Below are 11,791 nucleotides of genomic sequence, written 5' to 3'. Positions count from 1 at the left end.
GCCCGGGGGCTGCTGGCCCGGGGCCCCCTCTGCCCAGCCCCGCATTCGCGGCATTTCTCATGTCCATCTGCTCGCTCCCCAGTCTGGCCCGTGTAAGGGCCTCATTACACCAACGGCTCATGAAGCATCTTTTTAAAGGTTAATGGTCACTGGCGAGGGAACAAAGGGCCGCTGCGCACCTCCGCCTCTTTGATGATGTGGAGTTTTCAATTAAGTGAAAACGGGAGGCGTGTCTCCTCACAGGTGCCTGGTCTGAGCACCAAGCAGCCAAGGTGGCCGCGGGGTGTCTCGAGGCTGGAACCGTCAGGCCAGGTGACCCACAGGCGCTTTGCAGAGGTGACTCCCAGGCGAGGGAGGGTCAGATCACCCCGCTCCTCCGCCCGCTCCCACAGGGGAGCTCTGTGAATGGAGAGGTGGTTCTGGAGGCTTCCGCCAGCTGGCCCGGAAGCCCTGGGAGGGCAGGGTAAGGGCTGGTCTCGGGTCATCCTGCCAGTGCCTGGCAATGTCTGGCCACAGCAGGTGTGCAGGTGTGGGGCTGCTGTTAAGTGATGAGTTCTGCTCCGTGGCAAGGAAGGAAATTGATCCAAGTGCTCTCTTCATGCCTCCCTAAACTGTCACAGTGTTTCCTGCTCAATTATTTCAGCCATTCAGTTTTGAGTTATTGCAAGCCCAGATGCGGGTTCAATCCCTGGGTCAGGAAGATGCCCTGGAGAAGGGAATGGCAACCCACTCTAGTATTCTTTGCCTGGAAATTCCCACGGACAGAGGAGCCTGGTGGGCTACAGTCCATGGGGTCCCAAAGAGACAGGACTCAGCCGCTGAGCACGCACTCTCTGTATTAGTTACCCATTGCTGAGTAACAAACCTTGGCAAATTTAACGGCTTAAACAGCACTCATTCATTATTTCATAGTTTCTGTGGATTGGTCATCTGGTCACTGCTTTGCTGGGTCCTCTGCTCACAGGTCTTATAGCTATAATCAAGGTGTCTGCAGAATTTGGGTCTCATCTGAATGCTTGACTGGGGACTGACCCATGACCAGGCTCATTTATGTGGTGGTTGACAGGATTTGGTTCTTTTGGGGTCATTTTGCTGGGGACCACCCTCAATTCCTTGCCAGTGGAGTTCTTCCCAACATGGTAACTTTCCTGCTCAAATTTAGCCAAAGGGGAAGTCTTCTGGCAAGACAGAGGCTGCTGTCTTCCGTAACCATCCAGTTGAGACTGGAAGGAAAACCTGCCCTTGTAGCTGGAATCAGGTGAAATCTGGCTGTAAATTAGCCTATCAGAAACCAAAAGGCCGTGTCACAAGCACAATTAGGGAGGCTGTCGCTGTCAGCCAAGTGGGAATGATGGAGAGAGAGAGACAATGTCCGTCCAGAGGGATGAGAGGAGGGACCGTTGTGGGGGATGGAAGGGGGACAGGCCTGCCCCCAGCAGACACATCGTCCCACAGAGAACTGGCCCAGGATGGGGAGATGCCCTCGGAGGTTAGTGTGTGGTTTGAGGCTGGAATCCCTGGCTCATGGGGGTGACTGGTGGTCCCCTGGGAGCTGCAGGGGAGTCTTAGCCAGATGGTGGGGTCCTCAGAGGCTCAGCCCCTTTGAGGGGGTGATGGCCCCCTGCCCTGTCCCTCTGAAGGTGGCCATAAGGGAGGGAAGCCAAAGAGCTCAGCATCGGACAGACTGGGATGCGAGTCCCACTTCCTGCCAGGCCAGTGACCATGAGCCTCAGTTTCTCCGGCTGTCAAGTGGGGCTAATGTTAACTTATATCAACTGCCTGATGGTGGGAGGCCCTAGGTATGCATCTTTAAGGAACGAGGGCTTCATTACCCTCATTTACAGCCGTGAAAACAGAGGCACAGAGGGGTTAAGTCCTTTACCTGGGGTCACACAGATGCTCCCTGCGCCTGGACTCCAGACTAGTGAGGATGCAGCGCACCCCTGGCACCAAGCTGGTGAGCTGGGAGGGGCTCGGGAATGTCAGGAGCAGTCTGCAATCGTCACACCTGCCGCCCACGTGTGCCAGGAGAGAAGCCACTGCCTTTGCCTCCAAGGGTCGTCGCGGGCAGGAAGCGAGGGCACACACGTGGGGCCCTGGGCACCTGCTGTGGCAAAGTCAGCTGACGGCACCCACTTGGCGGGGTCAGAGTGGCTCTTGCTGAGGACGTCACAAGGGGTAACCGCCTGCTCCTCCGGGCGAGGGGTTGTCTGCCAGATCCCATGAGCCTGGTCCCAAGTGTAGGTCAGGGTATGGGTCCTGGGTTCTTGGGGAGAGGTGGCCGGGCCCAGCTCAGGCCTCCCTTGGGGGCCCGTCCCCCATCACTGTCTGGGGGGCTGCTCCTGGTGGGCTCAGGAGGTTGTAGGGCTGAGCGGCCACAGGCCAGGGTTCTGCCTTCTGGTCTGTGCCCCCAACCCCAGGCCCACCTTGTCAGCTACTGGGCAAACCCTGGAGCAGTGACCGCTCAGGGTCCAGTGGGCGCAGCCCTCCTGCCCCAGCCCCGACTGCAGGAGAAAGAGGGTGAACCCCCCCGCGCCCCCCACACACTGTAGGACAAATGGCTTCTGGCCCAATACACCCACAAGCAGATGTGTCTGGTGCTGAATTGATTGAACTGCAGGTTGTGATGCATTAATGGGTCTTGAAATCAGTTCAGAGGGTGGAGCCCTGCACTTGAAGTCCACCCTGGAGCGGAGTAGACAAGATGCGGAGACAGCAGAGGGCGTGGTCTGCAGTGAGGGGAGGCTGCTGGGGAGACTTCTCCTCTGTTGTCACATGGACAGGGGTGTGGCAGGGGGGCACCGTGGGAATGTGTTTCTCACTGCGGTTGTTATTAAAATGTGCTTGACCAATGCTCACAGCCTTAGGGTCACATGACAGGTAAGTCATCCCGGGGGCCCAGGGGGTCTGGGCTCTTTTGAATCTGGGAGGAGACTGTAAAGCCTGGAAGATGAAGGTGAGAAAGAATGCACCATGGAGACGGCACCAGGGCTGGCACAGCGGTGAGTGCCTCCCCACCCCCCCACCACCTCGTGTCCCCACTTTCTTTTTTTTTTTATTTTTATTTATTTATTTTTAGCTGCACTCGGTCTTTGTGGCTCCGGGGACAGGCTCAGAGGCTGCAGACAGGCCCTCTGCTGGTTCCCAGAGAAACGGGCAGAATGCTCATTGCCTCCATCCTTCCCAGTCTCCCTGCCCCGCACCCTTGACCGGTATTGTTTGGGGTCACCCCCCAGATAAAACTCTTGGACTCGAAGCCTTGTTTCAGGGTCGGCTGCTGGCGAAACCAGAACTGACCCATAGGGTGGAGGCCTTGCTTCTGGTCTGTCTGCATCTGAGGGTGTGGTGTATGTATATGTATGAATGTGAATATCTTCCCTGGATTGAGGTGGATTTACAAGACAAAAAAAGTGGGTACAAACCAGCGTCAAGGGGTTTATAAGGCAGGCGGCAAGGATGCAGTTCTCATCTCATCATCCATAATGGGGCAGGGGGAGGGGGCCTGCAGGACAAAATGAGGGCAGTGGGAGGGGAGGAGGGTGGACGGAGGGGAGGGGGGAGATGGAGGGATGGGTGTGTGAGAGATGGGACAAGAGGGTCTTGACAGGGACGGGGCAGCTTCCTCAGCACTGGGCCAGCACTGCCCTGACTCAGAAGCACGAGCCGTCCATGCAGGGACCCCTCTGGGCTCTCGGTCTCTGTTAGAACAGGACAGGCGGCCAGCAGATCCTTGGGGCCATTCAGTTTTCATTCCATTTGTGTGGGCCTGGGCACACGTGCGTGCAGACTTACACACATGCGCGCACACTCGTACATACATGCCTTCTCTCACCCCCACACACTGGCCACTCAGACACAGCAAGTCAGGTCATTAAGATGCGAGGCCCTGCCTCCACCTCCTCGCAGAGCCCATGTGACCCCGCTGATCAGAGGAGACCACAGGTCCAGAGGGTGAGCCCCGGCATCGAGCCATGGCTCTCCATGGCAACCCAGCTACCTGTTTGCAAGTTTAAAAGCTCCAGGTTTACAGGAGCTCTCATGTTAATTCATGCAGATCAGCTGTTCACTAGTCAGGGCTCCCACTGTTAAGTGAGGCAGCGGGGCGCACAATTGGCATATGTGTGTGTGTGTAGGGATGTGTGTGTAGGGGTGTGTGTCTGTGTGTGTAGGTGTTTGTGTGTAGGTGTCTGTGTGTGTGTGTGTGTGTGTGTGTGTGTGTGAGGGGACGTGAATCTGGTGCACAGTTAGGATGAGGGTTTGAGGGCAAAATAGCATTACAAATACAGCCGGTAGTAATTGGATTACGGCGGTTGATTGCTTTCAAAGTACTTACCGTGGTGTATTAATATTACATCTGGTGACTTCTGGAGTGTCTCGCTGATAGAATGTAGGCTGTCAGAAGAAAGAACACCGTTGCAAATCTGATCAGATCTCCCCTGTGGTCCTTAAATCGCTGGAGAGGGGGTTCACATCCAGGTATGAGATGTGGGAGAAAATCCCACCAAGTCCAAAGAGGTCGGCGGTGCAGGTGGGATCAGGTGGTGGAGAACCCGGGACCCACGTGGCGGGACTTGAGGTCTGTGTCCTCGCCCTCTGGGTGTGGGACGGGGTGGGAGGTGGGGCTGAGGAGAAAGTGGTGGTGATGGAGAAAGCTGGAGAGAAATGGCCACGTGTGGTTCCTCTGTCTACAGCAGGTCTCAACCCGATGTCCCGCAGGTGACACAGGAGTGACGAGGGCTTGACCCAATCAGCCAGCAGCCAGCACTTCCGAAGGGATCCCACTTGCCAGACATGTTCCAAACAGGTCGCAGATACTGACTCAGCCAATCCCCCCACCCTGCAGGGTGGGTGCTGTTACAGCTTCCCTGTGGAAGGGGATACCCAGGGAGGGAGGAGACTGCAGGACACACAGCCAGCAAGGAGCCTGTGGACAGAGCAGCTCAGGGGTCTGGGGGGCAGGTCCCGGGTTTCCATGTGGGGACGAGAGGGAGGGGTGGGGACTGGGGCAAGCTGCAGAGCTCGAGCCTGTCTGGAGGCCTGGACTTGGGGCCGCCACATGCTGCCAGGGGAGGGTCTGGGCCCAGGTGGCCCCTCTCCTGAGACCTTAAGAGAATCAGATTCCCAAGGAAATCTCAAGGTTTTCGCATGTTGACAATAGATTCACTTTTTCCCAAAAACACAGGAGGGATGAACTAGACACCTTCCTGGCTGGTTTTGGTCCATGGTGTAAACTCTGACTCACAGAAAATCATTCTGCAAAGTCGTGAGCATCAGGGCATGTTGGTGCTGGGCTGGGTGGTGTAACATGAGGGCTTTTCCCCCAAGACTGAGTGGTGTTCAGGGGGCACTGCCCAGCAAGCTATGCTGCTCGGAGGGACATCTGCTCCATCCCCCTGGGGGCCGAGGGGGGCTCTCTGCAGGGGAGGGGTGGAGCCCAGGGTTACAGGAATGCCGGGCCAGGCCCTGTCCTGAGGCAGCCCACAGCCCTGGGGTGGACACGACCTCCGCTTTCCCGGGGTTGCCCTGGCGGCTGGAAGGCCAGGTGAGGCTGGGCCTGTTTCCACGCAGCCTCCGTGCTGGGTAGACGTCATCCTGTGGGCCCTGCCCTCCCCCAGCCTCTGGGGGAGTCCTAGGACCCCCAGGCCTGTGGGTATTTGCCTCTGTAGCTCCGCCTCCAGGCAGACCACCACCCTTCCCCTCAGGCCAGGGCAGGGTCAGGTTCAGGACATTGCCCTTCTGCCCCCTCCCCAGAGGCTGGATGCAAACCCCACAGAACCGTCTCCCCGTCCTGGAAGGGTCACCTTAAGAACGCCGGGGGCCAGGTTTTGGCGTCTGAGGAGCTCCCTAAGCTCCCTGGGACCAAAGCGATCCTCTTTTGTCGGCTCTGATGGGGACAACTGACCCCTGTGCTTTAATCAGGAGGGGACACGCTAAGCTGTGGCCTCCTACAGGGCTGCATACACGTCCATTAAGTCGGCCCGTGCACTCTCTTGCTCCCTGCAGCCCACGAGGCCCCCACTCCCGTTCCGAGGCCAAGGGGGCGCCCCCCAGCCCCAGCCCTGACTCTGGAGTCCAGAACAGCGGCCAAGAGAGAACGCCAATCAGCCCAGATTCCTGGCGGCTGCTCAATACAGCAAATTACTTCTTGCAAATTACTCCTTAAAACTGAAATCTGGGCAGGACTCTGCAAGTTCAGGGGCGTCTATTATCTGCTGCTTCCAGGCGCCCGGGCGCATCTGAGGGCAGGGTGCTCATCTGCGGGGGAAGATTCTCTGCAAACTGTGGCTGCTGCTGGGATCGGCCGGCGCCTCCTCTTCTGCTTCTTGTCCCCTGATAGAAGATGGCTCTGGGTGGGAGGAGGCCTCCGCGTCTTCTTCTCCTGTGTCTCCTGGAGCTCGGGTGTCAAGTGTGATGGAGCAATTCAAGCACTGTTTCCACAGGCGTTGTCTGGGCCCTCCCCATCCAGAGGGCAAGGGGCACCCATCCGAGGCCGCGCATGGGCACAAAGGGGGCTCGGGTGTGTGGGACACGACAGAGGGCAGTCAGACAACAGGGCCAGGTTGTGGGCATCAAGGGCTCAAAGGCTGGAGGGAGATGTTGGTGCTCAGACAAGTCCCAAAAGACAGAGAGGAGGGAGGCAGATGCCCTGTCATAGAGGCTGAGACATGGGGTCCCAGGGCGGCCCACGGGCCTGCAGATGTCAGAGACAAGCAAGCCCGAGGTGGCCACCCAGAGACAGCCCCCTGCCTTCTGCTTCCCCAGACGTGCGGTCCACAGTGAACTCCGGGGAGGGGAGCTGTTGTAGCCCTGCGTTCCGGGAAACGAACTCACTCAGAAGGACAATGCAGATAGTGGAGTGCGGTTTCTTACACCGGCGGGCCCAAGGCAGAGTCTCCTCTTAGCCAAGGACCCCGACCAGTTTTTGTGAAAACCTTATATACCCTAAGTGTACATGCCCAAACCCAACTCCCCAAATTCCCAGAAACTAGTCTGAATAAAGGAAAACAAAGACACAATCAGAGTTAACCCGTGATTCATATGTCCTAAGCCTAGGTAGTTAACAGTGGACAATTATCAATAGGCCTGTGGTCATACCCCAATAAGCATAATAGAATTTATAATTCTATTCGGTTATACAGACAATTAGGGTATTCTTTTAGGCGACGGAGAATCTAGGTAGAGCCCTGGGACTCTTCCATCCGGAGCGGGGGCCTGGTTTTTCAGTTGGTATGTCATTTCCGTAGATACTGGGCATATAGCTCAAAGTCCACAGTCCGGCCCAAGATGGAGTCTCGCTGTCAAGATAGAGCCTGTTCTGTCTGTTTCCTCCTTCAGAGCCAGCACACAGGAACCCGTGGGTCTCTGTCACTTGGTCTCCCTTTGGTCGCTGCAGAGAACGCTCACAGCCTGCTGCGTGCTCACGTCCTCTCCCTACGCCCTGTATCTCCCAGTCTTGGTTCTCAGTGTCTGTCCAGCAGTTACGGCCTAGACTTGCTCGCAGGGCTGGTGTCCTTCTCCCACAGAATGTCCACCCCGCACTGCCTAGGGGTGGGGGTGGGGTGCTGATGAATTTTTATCCCCTCCGTTTCCCCTGTGTTCTCATCATCTCTTTTCTTGGAGCCTCTGCCCTGAACCCAAGGACTCTGGAAGCCCTGGTGACATCCCACCCTCTATCCACATGTCGCTTCAAAGGCCAGCACGCTCTGCTTAGCTCTGCCTCTGCTGACACCCCACCTTCACCCCTTCTCCCTTCCCCGCTCCCTAGTCCTCTGGGAAAACAGTCTAGCCCCAGGGGAAGCCACGTGGCAGACCACACAATGCTCCAGCCCTGTTCCCACTCTGTGCAGACCCCCATCCTGTCTGTTTCCTCCTGCTCCTTCTACAGTACACACCTGTTGGCTCTTTCTTCCTGGGGCTGCATCTGTGCAGAGGGGGCCAGAAAACACACACAGAGCCTCTGGAGGAGCTGGGGCTGTTTGAATGCTGCAGCCTGGGGTATAGTAATATAATCAGCAACCCCAGGGCCCTTCGAGGGGTGGGGGTGTGGGGAGGGAACGTGCAGGTTAAACCCAGAGCACAGAGGAGGGGCATGCGGCAGGGGTAATTAATTTTTCTTGAAGGTTTATCACGCTGTCATTAATTTCCTTGTCGCCTGTAAAAATGTAGGCACAGGCTCAATTAAAAGCGAGGCTCTGGTGCCAACCATGCTTGTCTTTTAATCACACTCTTTGCATATTGATTTTGGCATCTCGGTTTAATCACAGGCTATTTCACTGCTGTTGTGGAATCCTTGTGCCATTTGCGGGGCTTTTCTACATCTCCTGGAGTTTGTGGATGGGACCCAAGACAGCACTCAGCTGGCTGCCTCCCTGCTCGGCTGGGTTTCTGTGCAGCAGGGATGTGAAGGTCCTCGTGCGAGAGGTTAATTTTCCGGGTTTGCGGAGGACCTTGCCCTGGGATTGGAAATGAGGACTCCAGCAGGACAAGAGCACACTATTATTATTTTTTTTTTTATTATTTTTCCCCATCACAGTGAAGGAGACATTAACAAAGCAAGAAGCTTGGCTGTTGGCAATCTCCAGAGTCTATGGGGTTGGGAGGCTCTGGTCACAGCAGCAGAGGGCTGAGCCCCAGCCAATGCTGTGCAACCAGAACACGGAACTATGCGTCCATCCCAGTCGCAGGCATTGGACGGGGCTCTGGGGCATAGTGGCTTCTCTCTGGGCCCCTGGGATTAATATACTTAGTCTGGTCCCTCTACCTCCGAGGGCCTGTCTGCAAACGTCACCAGCATTGAGGATTTCAGACTGCCCTCACCCTGGATGATGACCATAGGATGAACGATGACAACTCACATCCCTATGATGCTACTTACGTGCGTGCTTAGGCGCTCAGTCGTGTCTGACTCTTTGGGACCCCACGGACTGTACCCGCCAGGCTCCTCTGTCCATGGGATTCTCCGGGCAAGAATACTGGAGTGGATTGCCATTTCCTTCTCCAGGGGATCTTCCCAACCCAGGGATCGAATCTGTGTCTCCTATATTACAGGCGGATTCTTTACCCGCTGAGTCAAGGGGGAAGCTCGCATATACAGATGGATGTGTGCATTTAGGAAATTTGTGCCTTACAACCACTCTGCGATTATCTTCGTTCTACAGGTGAGGAAACAGGCTTAGACAGGGAAAGAAGCTTGCTCAAAGTCACACAACTGGAAATGGTGGGGTTGGGGTTTGAACCCAGGTCTGGCCCCAGAGCCCTGACTTGTAACTACTACCACAGCCCCGAGGTCCTTCCTGTCTTTAGGGTCTCTGGTTCACTGGCCCCTTCCCAGATCCCCGTGAAGACAATTATGTTATTCCCCCACCCACATCCCCAGCAGAGACAAGCCCGGCCCTTGCTGTCCCCAGTCTGAGGGCAAAACCAGGTTTTCTAGAGGATCATTTGGTTTCAAGGCAGAATACAGACGTTCGGGAGTCTGGGCACTGATTTTCCTGGTCATTCTGAAAAGGTGCAATTTTCTCATTAAAGATTCCCCAGAGGTCTGATCTGAATGTGGTCTAGTTTAAAAGGTCCTCCTCTGACCTCCGAGGATGTCTGCTTGTTGGCCGTCCAGCAACTCGAACCCCACCGAGTGCCTCCCTGGGCTCCGTGCTGTGTGAGGACTTACTCATTTGCTCCTCACGCTGGTCCTGTTCTATTTCTAAACTGGGAAACAGGCGCAGAGTGGTGATCTATTTCATTAGTAAGTGATGGGGCTGAGGTCTGAACCCAGACTGCCTGGTTCCAGGGTCTAGGCTTCTAACTACCATTCTGTGTGCCCCCCGCCTCCCTGCCCCAAAGAGCCCCAGGCTGCAAGTGCAGGGACTTTGTGCGGGGGCAGGTCGAGGCCGGATCTCCATGGGTCCTGCTGGGCCCGCTGGGATGGCGGGTGGGCTGTGACTGTCTCTGCCCGGGCCCCGTCCCTGACCGCTCCCACAACCCGCTCCTTCTCCTCCTTTAGGACTCAGGTCTGGTGTCCCCTCCTCCTTCCCCGAGTCCCTATTCAGGTCCCCCCCTGCCCGCTGCTCCATCACTTTGGGCTGGTTGAAGTCCTTCCCAGTATGCGTCTTATTCTCTGGAATTGTCTGCCGTGTTGCTTTGATTTCTTGCTCACTGTCTGTCTCCTGTCTTGAGGGCAAGGTCACAGCTGCCTCTGCAGGGCCTGGAACTGTGCCCGGCACTGAGCCTGGGCTCCATGGTGCCTGTGGGGTGATTGTCATGGGCAGGGAGAGACCCCCAAGGTCACCCGTCCAACCTGCTCACTAGACCGAGGCTGGCTGCACTGCCACATGGACACATGTCCTGAGCGGGACAAGGGTCACAGGACAGGGGGTGTCACGGAGCCTTGGCCCATCCTGCAAGGGGGAAGCTGTCTGCGCCCGAGATTCAGCTCAGCCCTGAGAACCCACTGCACGTGGACACCCCAAACCGCAACCTCAGCCGTACGTCCCTTGGAGGGACGCTGAGAGGGCAGGTGGCCCGTGGACAGAATCCCTCCACACACACCAGGGGGACAGAGCAGAAACGGGGATGGGCATGGCTCACCACCCCCAGCCGGGACGGTGTTCAACCCACCCCATTTCATGTGGCTTTTCTCTTCTGGAAAAAAATCCTGACATTTCTTTATTTTTTTGTTGGCTCTTGAAGTCTAAGGAGTGATGATGGGCCATGGGCTGTGCTGGAATAAAAACCTGGAAGATTTGCAAGCTCGTCACATCCTGGGCTCATACCAGGTGGCGTCCTTAGGAGCCAGCAGTCGGTGGTGGTGAAGAAAAACGTCACAGTCACAGTAGGAAGCTTTTCACCCAGGAGGGGGCTTTGGGGGAGTTTGTGCCCATAAAGTCTTGGCAGGGAGTCTCTCTCTTAAAACCTAGTTCAGTCCTCTGTACCTGCCCATGGCTTTAATTGAAGAGGCGCCTGAAGACGGTGTGGGGGTGTGTGTGTGTGGCAGGCAGTGGGGACCCTGGTGGATGTGGGTGAAGCTTCATCCTGGGTGGCAGCCGGTGGGGTGGGGCTTTCCCAGGTCAGAGTCTGGGGCTGCAGGCCTGGGGCTCTGGCTCTCACCTGGGTGACCTCTGGGGAGTGTCTCAGCCTTGCTTAGGTTCCTTTTGCCATCTTTGGGACCAGAAGAGCCATCCTGTCCTGCATTCTCTCAGGCTTGTTGGGGCATCCTCTAAACTGATGGACCACGGCTCTACGTACAGGGGCTCGATGCCCACAAATTATTCCAAACTCTGATCTGAGTTTCCAGTTCATAACATGTTTTAGTACCTGTTTTAAGATCAGTTATTACAAAAGTAGCCCCTTATATTGTAATTTCTTACTATGTGTTCCTAAGGCTTTTTCGTCCATGATCCACAGTATAAAATATATTTTAAAACACTTATTTATTTACTTATTCTCTGGGTCATAGTTGTGGCATGTGGGATCTTTAGTTTTGGCATGCAGGATCTAGTTCCCTAACCAGGGATCGAACCCGGACCCACTGCATTGGGAGTGCAGAGTCTTAGCCGCTGGACTACCAGGGAAGTCCCTTATTTTGTATCACAAGCCAATATATGCCCAAGTTTACATATCTGAGCCAAAATAGGAACAGATTTCCTATCTGATAATATTCTACTCCATTTTATCCCATTCCATTTTTTCCAACTTCAAATTATTGTCCAAGATGCACTCGATAGAGGTAAGGACCCACAGTAGCTTGCTACTTGCCCATTTCAAAACACCACCTTGTTGCGGGGCGCTCTCTCAC

The 11,791-nt window shown here is 55.8% G+C and overlaps 1 non-coding gene across 1 annotated transcript; it reads right to left on the bottom strand.

Annotated features, from left to right (window-relative positions):
* Positions 1-11,494: 11,494 nt before the first annotated feature.
* Positions 11,495-11,567, bottom strand: TRNAG-CCC. Its single transcript has one exon. It is a non-coding gene; the product is annotated as a tRNA-Gly (tRNA).
* Between the last annotated feature and the right edge of the window lie 224 nt (positions 11,568-11,791).

Source organism: Bison bison, unplaced genomic scaffold (genome assembly GCF_000754665.1).
Source record: "Bison bison bison isolate TAMUID 2011002044 unplaced genomic scaffold, Bison_UMD1.0 scf7180017864038, whole genome shotgun sequence".
NCBI lineage: Eukaryota > Metazoa > Chordata > Mammalia > Artiodactyla > Bovidae > Bison > Bison bison.
Note: the sequence above shows the minus strand (reverse complement) of the source record. Positions and strands in the feature narration are given on the sequence as shown.